The sequence below is a fragment of the Typopeltis vanoorti genome, chromosome 23 (genome assembly GCF_054136105.1).
Source record: "Typopeltis vanoorti isolate ZY-2024b chromosome 23, IOZ_Tvanoo_1.0, whole genome shotgun sequence".
Classification (NCBI taxonomy): Eukaryota; Metazoa; Arthropoda; class Arachnida; order Uropygi; family Thelyphonidae; genus Typopeltis; species Typopeltis vanoorti.
The window spans coordinates 72,089,881-72,098,571 of NC_143571.1; positions in this window are offsets into that span (position 1 = coordinate 72,089,881).

Consider the following 8,691-nt stretch of genomic DNA (forward strand, 5'->3'; position numbering starts at 1 on the left):
GTTTTGGGGTAGTCAAAAGTTATACGCGGATTTTTGATCGGAGATCAAAAATCCGCGTATAACTTTTTTTCAAGGGTTAACTGTATTTCGTAAAGCAGAGTTCAACTTTTTAGAGTAGTGCAATATACTCTTGCAAGCAATAAGTCGATTAATAATATGTGCTCTAATGATTGTGATTATTGCAACAGTTCCGGCTTTAACCAGAAGAAATTTGAATATTATCATTAAATCAAAAGACAACATTGGGAAGAAATGTGCTAACTTCAATAGAAGCAAATCTAACAGATACATTAATATACAAACACGACAAGGTGCTTCTATAAAGAAAGTTCCATGTGTTTTTCTTTTTTATTGAAAAAAAAATACAATATAAGATCATTGTAACTATCCTCAGTTATAACATCAAATTGGATACGGAGTCAAATTTTTTAAAATGATCTTCATTTCTTTATTACAATTTGTTACAGTTTAAATCTGGTCTCGATTGGATTTCATGGCATTTCGAGTTAAATTTACATAATAAGAAGCCCCACATTTCTCAACAAAACTGGAAAAATGTTTTTCATGCAACCTGTAAAAGGAGGAGTTTTTCAAATTGTAATCTTATTCACATGAAAGTTTCTCTATCACATAGTACTTCGGTATGGTGGATGACGAAAGTCGGATAGAAAGAAAAATAGCAGAAAATTCTATTTAGACACTCTTCCTGTGTCTAAATGGAAGCCTGCCTTCAGTTCCCTGGCAAAAGCCATCGGACGCAATTTCTGCTCACCTACACTTCCACATCCCCCATCCAGATCGCACCGCTATTACAGCACAGAAAGACAAAGCGGACCTTTTGGCATCTCTGTGCAAAAAGGTCCGCTTTCTCTTTATGTACCAACTCCTTCACTAACTTTGCCCCAACTCCTGCTTTGATGACCAGCAAATCGCCTTCCACCATACCAAAGTTTTTCAACCAAAAGATATTAGCAGAATAATAAGCCATTTGGATACTAAACTGTCATCTGGTCCCAAAAGCATCTCTCCTATTGTATTGAAATGTTGTGTTCTATACGTTTCTAAGTTCTTTTTTTTTCTATACATAAAAAGGAACATAAAAGTATATACAGTATATATATATATATATATATATATATATATACACACACACACACACACACAAAGGAAAAAAGAAGATCAAAATATCAAAAATCTAGAAATATCAAAATCTAAATAGCTACAACAAAAGGAAGAAACACACACACACACACACACACACACACACACACACACACACACACACACACACACACACACACACACACACACACACACACACACACACACACACACACACGGCAAGAGCGCTCTTCTGATAAAAGTATTGGTATAACCCAGAAATGGATTTAGACCTAAGATAAAGAATGCCTAAATATTAAGTTTGGTTTAGTAGTACTATACAGAATTGGCCAGCCGAGTGGTTAGCTTATTCGTTCTCCAGCCTAAAGGCTTCGGGTTCGAATCCTGTCTAGGGCATGGATGTTTATGATTGTTTTTCACCTTTACACATTCATTCATACAACTACATGCACATGCAGTCTCCCAATATTGAATGGGTCACCCTGAAAGAAGTAGATCCAACCTTCTCACAATGGAAGAGGACTTCACCCAGCGGTGGGGAAGATACAGGCTGAATGCGATTATCATGCAAAGATGAATCATAGAAGATGAACAAATAAATAAGATAGGATTCAACAGTCTCACCCACTCCCTTTTGGAAATAAAAAGGGGTTAGCAATTTCTTTCTTTTTAGCGGATGCACAGACGTTTGCTCATGATGTTATGGAGACAAAGAGTGAATCCACATTAGAAGTAATGGAAAGAGTAAAATCAAAATAGAAATAATAATAAACCCACTTAACAAAATCAATTTGTCTTCACACATCATTCAGAAACGAAAATTGTCATTGATTGCAACATCCACTGAAGGGGAAAAGTGGGTTTCTCCCTATTTAGGGATCCGGAAAATAGAAGATTATGATTCTCCAATAAGAAGAAAGCAACCAAAGAATAAGAAGTAGTCTATACATAAAATATATATATATTATTATTATTATCTTATTTCGCAGTACTCTCGACACTAAACTGTCGATTTAGAGATCGGGTAATCTTGCTAATAATACCATGCAACTAATGCGCAATGAATGATATTTATTCCCCCCTCCCCCTCCCTTTTATTTGCGTGCGTTCTTCTGCTCAGTTTTTTTTGTTTCGAGGGATGAAAAGCTTAAATTTATGGGCGGGTAAATCCCTCAACCTTCACATGTTAACTCACCTTACAAAAGAAACGATCCTGATCGTCCTGGACGGGGATTTGAACCCAGATCTTTCCTAGAGGATCTTCGATACCAACTGATCTATGGAACTCACACGTACGAGTTTTAAATTGATATTTTTACAGGATCGCAGTTCCTCTTATGCAAGATAAGTCGGTAGTGCAATTTTTTGCATCAGTATCCTCTCCCTCACTTTCCCCTCAAATATACCCTATATTATAAACCACTGCTAATAACACGGTTGCTATTTGAGACATCTGCGCGATATAAAGACGGTGGTGAATTCACATCTAATCTCTTCATCCTCCTTGGAGATTAACTAAGTGTTCCGATATATCTGTTTACAGAAGGTGAGCAACGCTAAGACTAAGAATGTGTGAGATTAAAATCAAATTACCAAAGAAACTCTTCGTACACAATCATCTGCTTAGCAATTTGCATCCACTTTCGTTCTCTATAAACCTGATAGCAATTATATCGGACAGTTTAAGCAGTTTCATAATTCCCATGTCGAAATCTAATCGGGGATCTTCTCAAGATCGCATTTAAGTGACATAGTTTAATTTGCTCGCTCGGTATACTCCGGTTAATCCATTAACCAGCTCGCTGCAATACCCGAGGAATGCGACAATTAGTTGGAATTATTAATGGTTTCCACTTATCTTTCTCGAGTAACGAGAGGGCGCTGATTGTTCCATTGTCAGTTCTTTTCCTAAACGCTAGGTTATCTGCATACAAAGAAATGCGTGTTACGTGAATTTATCCAGATAACGTTTTGTTTCGGAGTGTTAAATCAGATTAGATGACGCTGATTTATATAATACAGTTGGAATAAAATGGAACTTGAAAATTTAAATATCAGCCAAGAAGGGCTTAGTGGTGAATATTACTTAACTGGCTTAGATCTTCGATAATGACTGAAAAATAAGAAATGAAATTTCCAACTGACAATCCTTAGCGAGTGTTGTTACAAAGTGCTCGGTTTATCTCATTCTATCTGTTCTTCTCATCTCACATTTTGAAGACGTTCTCTACACTGATTTTATTTTATTATTAGTCATTCAAACTACAAAACGTATGAGCCTCTGTGGCTCAGTCGGTATCAACAATGCCCATTGTATGGAAAGAACTTCGTTTTTATCCTATCTGGGAGGCAAACAGCCTTTTTTATAGACGAATATACAAAATATTGACCTCACCCATAGTTTTTAGTTCTTCGGCTGTAATTAAAAAAAAAAAAAAAACTTCTGAGAGGTACTTGATTTTCGACTTCAAATGATACGTAATTTCAGCAATTCTTAAAATTTTATTCCTTCTTCTCCATTCAGTACTTCTTCATTTTTTCCTTGAACTCATGCGTGTTTTTCAGCATTCCCATGTCCCATTATTTGCCGCTATGACGTGAAATAATCGTTTCTTTGCACATTTAGTTTCAACATTTACTAGAAGAACAATGTGTTTCATAATGAGTTTATCGACCTTTGTGTCTATATACTGAATTCTCTACACGTGTTGATAGTGATGAAGGTGAAGGAGTTTGGTGAAGACTCTACAAGTCTTCACCAAAATTTGTAAACAGGATATCATAACAAGCCGCGATGTTTGCAGAGCTTCATTGAGATCGAAGCAAAATAATGTCTTTAAATCGAGAATGATCACAGTCTTTTATATGTATGTTCTTAGTGAAATCATATTAAAATCTGTTCTAGAATATTTAAAAAGAATAATTCACTGGGAAAAAAAAAAGAGATTCTACAAAGCAACAGTGCGCTGAAATGACACTGAATATTGACTATCTTCGTTCAAAGCAGGATGTGAGGTGGAAGGTGTCATGTAGTACCGTACGCTAGCATGTTGCATTTCTGGTATATGCTAATAAATCTGATGCAAAGTATGCACTTTGGAGTGATCAGATATCCAACGTCTTATTCACACAAACCAGCTATCACACTTAATAAATTTATTTACTCCGCATTTATAACTTGATATTATTTTTAATGTAAATTCAACCACAAAGGTTGTATATATATTATACACCCTTCGTGGTTGTACAATATATATACCATTCGTTCCAAGATAAATGCGGTGCTTAATAATTTTAATAAAACAATGTAATTTTCATAAAATAAAAACTGCTTTAGAAATCAAACATAGTTTAACTTTTTTTCAAATTATTCCAAAGAGAAATAACAGTTGTCATAGGGAGAAGTGCATGCAGAAAATTCTTCGAAAACAAATCGAACAAGAGGTATTCGAAAAGTGATTCAAAACCAACAGCATTTAATCTAAAAAGCAATTATTTGCCGAAATCTAGAGTTCACTGAAATATTATAATTTAGAGAAACAGCAAATCACCGGAGAAAACGATTTACTGAAATTATGAATTGATTGACCGAGTCACCTATTAATTATTGCAAATTATATTCCTTAATTAACAGAGAATTATTTCAAAATCTTTATTGTGTACTCCTTGCTTGTACCAGTTACGTACAAGTAGTTCAAAAATAATTGAGCTAATTTTCTTGATAGAAAAAAAAAAAAGCGAAGGGACAGGATCTGACGCCTCCTCTGATTTACACAATATACCGAAATATGTCGTATAATTATAATTACGAATACACATAACATTAAATATATACTATATGATTTTGATATATTATCAAAATGATAACAAGACTTTCCGGTATCAAAAAATCTGCTGTAGCAAAAAAAAAATAGAATTAAAATGGAAATATTAGAATTTCTATTTTACATGAAGAGCATTATTCTTGAAAGGAAATGTTAACAAAACTTATTACAGTTGGTGGGCGTTATAATTAACAGGATCGAGTTAATGGGACTTTTGCAATAAAAAAATCTAAAGGAATTCTTTAATAAGTAAAGATTATTTTCCATTCCAGTCAATCAAATATTAATTTTTACAAAAGTACTTCTCATTCTGTTACATGACAGGAATGGCTGTCAATGAAAGTTAAAATATGGCCACAGTTTAGGTTGAATTGTTTATTCAAAGAATTGCTTTTCAGTCTTTCGAAGAATTTTCATTTGATAAACTGCCTTTGGTCGAACTGTTTTGAATGAATTATGGAACTGGGACAGGGAATATGTCTATATCTGTCAGATATTAAGCAGGAGAAACCAATTTACATATCGGTACGAACATGATAAGCGAGAAATCATTACACGAGGTCAGGTTAGTTCAGCTCAAAGGAACTGTGCAATTCCACTTAACATTGTTTCAAATCATTTTGTAAAGATTAGCAATTAGTACCGTGGAAGGAACAAAAAAGCAAAAAAAAAAAAAAATTAATAAGAAGAGGTGGTTCCAATGTGATATCTTTAGTCGATAAAGACAATCAATTCAGTAGCTTCAGTTATAAATCTCCTATTACTTAGATTCCATTGATTCCGTTAAACTGGACATTAAAGAAACTTAAAAAAATAAGAAGATAAGAAAATTCTTGGAGAGAGCCTGGTTCGTTTTGTTTTCTCTTAAAAGATCATATTGTGAAATAGAGTAACGCTCTGCAGTGTGAATTTACCGTTCACTGTAGCGCCCTCAGTCACAAATTCGCGACGGATAATCCCAGCAGTGTGGAAAAAACAATGACCATTCTCTTGGCACGTGATTTTTGCAAACTCACTTGCTTCTACCGTGGAGAAGATTCCATTCCAAGCTCTGAAGTTTATTTTGCCAAACTGAAAACACCAAGTTTCATTGCCGGCGAGAATTCTTTGCAACACATCACGATCTTGATCAAATGTATGCATGAAATTTTGACAACATGCAACATGCTGCTATCTCTATTCGTGTGTCAACGTTCGCCGGATAATCCTGAAACAAATTTTCAGGATTATCCGGCTTGTGAAAATCTCTTTCTAAGATTGATCTGGCCATTTCCTTAGAGGCACCAAGCTGTACAGCGAGTAGCCTTGGGTTATTCGCCTGTCGTGGGCAACAATTTCTCTTGAGTACAATAAAATAAACAAACAGTCAAATTTTATCACAACATGACGTAACTTCTGACACGCTGCACTCACTCACTCTTACTTCAACAGTTATCGCAGGTGTAACTCGAAAGTTACACTTGCGATTACAACACACTCTAGCTGTCAAAACTATAAACACGTCTGTTAATTTTGTTCAAAGGACTGTCCTGTAAAAAATCAACCGCATTGCTTAATGGGCACGCTGTGTTCGTCACCTCCACCGAACCGAGGGAATTTCTGACTGTTTCACGGAAGAAACTGAACATCTCATCCATAAAAAGCAAAGCAAGTCAGATGTTGCAACCCAACAATGAATCACACAAAGTTACCCACAAGATTCTTCACGATTCCCGATCCTCTATTTTTGCGATCTCTATGGCTGATCTTCGTCGCATTCCTTAGATTATTACGGCTCTTTATGCTGACAACACCGTTTTACTTTCCGATAATTAAAACTGTGAATAATAACGGAAAACGGCACGGTTATCCCTCTTCTGGATTAAGAAGTGGTTTTTCAACATCATTCCCCGAAACTGCTCGGATGTTTCCACAAAGAAGGTGCTCACCTCAGGATGGAGAAGCAGACAGGTGCTGGACCACACCCCATGATAACCTCTAGCTAAATGTTTAGCAATAAATATTATATATTGGTAATTCGTGAATATAAGATTGTAATATATCAAAAAAAATAAAAGCGACTACCTAGAAAATAGGCTGGCCGAGTGCGTAGCGTATCCGCTGGCCAACAAGCTCTATGTCAAATTAACCATGCCCACGGGTATGAATGTCTTTGATGGTCCCATTGATTCCATGTGGAAGGAGTCTTCTACCACTTCTAGCATTCAAACTAGATTCACTTCGTCTAGCAGAATAAACTTACAAGTACTTAAATTATAGGAAGACAATTGTTACAAGGAAATTCCATTCATCATCTTACCATTAGTCCTTATAAGGACTGGCTTAAAGAGGAGAAGCAATATTGCTTTTCATATTCCCCGTTGTCTGTAGAGGACAGTGTAAGGAGAAGGTGTTATTGAGCTATAAAGCTCTGATCATGGCAAGAGGGTAACAGCAATAGCAGAGCCTCAGTTAGAACTTCATTGGCTACAGCATTACCATCCATTACCCTCCAAGGGTACCAATTTTAGTCGCCTCGTACGACATGCATTGGCTACATTGGTGCTATTCATTCTTATCTTCTTATCCCGGCAACCACAAGGGAAATCTTACCATTATTGACAATTGACATTTATTCTTTAAGGGTGAAGCAAAATGCTTTTCATATTCCCCGCTATCTGTCGTGGTTACAGTGAGGGTAAAATTTACGAGCAGTTTGCTCGCCCTGAATGGGCATGGAGATTATGTATCGCTATAGGAGGCTAATATAGTTTTTGGTCTTCTATATTTAAATATGTCCGTTGGCTCGTATACTGCAGCTTGTTGAACCAAATCGTTGGGATGTGTGGATGTCTTTAGAAAAAATTTGGAAGCTAAGGATTGTAGATAAGAGAGAATATAGGGAACATTTGTGTCTCTGTGGAGTTGGCTGTTTCTAACATACCACGGGGCGTTCAAAATCATTCTTAAGCACTTGTTCTGCACTCGCTGTATCTTAATAATGTTAGTATTAGAGGTGAGGCTCCAGGCTGGAGAGGCATAGGTGATTATAGGACGAATCGTCATCTGGTATAGCTGCAATTTGATTCTGTTGCTGAGTTTGCTATTTCTATTAATTAGCGGGTAGATCTGAGCTATGGCTTTAGATGCTTTTGCGCATGCAGACTTGATATGTTGGTTGAAAGATAGCTTTTTGTCGAGAATCACACCCAGGTAATTTGTTTCTTTCTGCCAGGGAATTTAAGTATTGAATAGTAATATATCTCCTGCAGGAGACATTGGCCTTTTTGAGAAGAGAACCGCTGAGCTTTTCAGGGGGTTGACTTCCAATCTCCACTTGGAGAACCAACCCTCCAGCTTTAGAAGATTTTCTTGAAGCTTTCTGGTAACGAAGTGGGGTCTGAGAGATCTGGTTAGTATTGCCGTATCGTCCGCATACAGTGCTAAAATGGAAGTCATCGGATTGTGTGGGATGTCTGACATGTATACAGAAAACAGCACTGGAGCCAGTAGAGATCCCTGCGGCACTCCAGCAAAGATATGGCGCTGGGACGATGTAGAACCGTTAATTTTAACTTGCATTGATCTATTCTGAAGATATGAACGGATTAGATGAACCATTTTTAGTGAGATACCGGCTGAGATAAGTTTGTGCAGGAGTCCAAAATGCCAGATTTTGTCAAATGCTTTAGATAGGTCTAGGAATACCGCTCCTGTGCACTGGCGCCAGTTGTAGCTGGTGGTGATATATTCCACAATTCTGTGG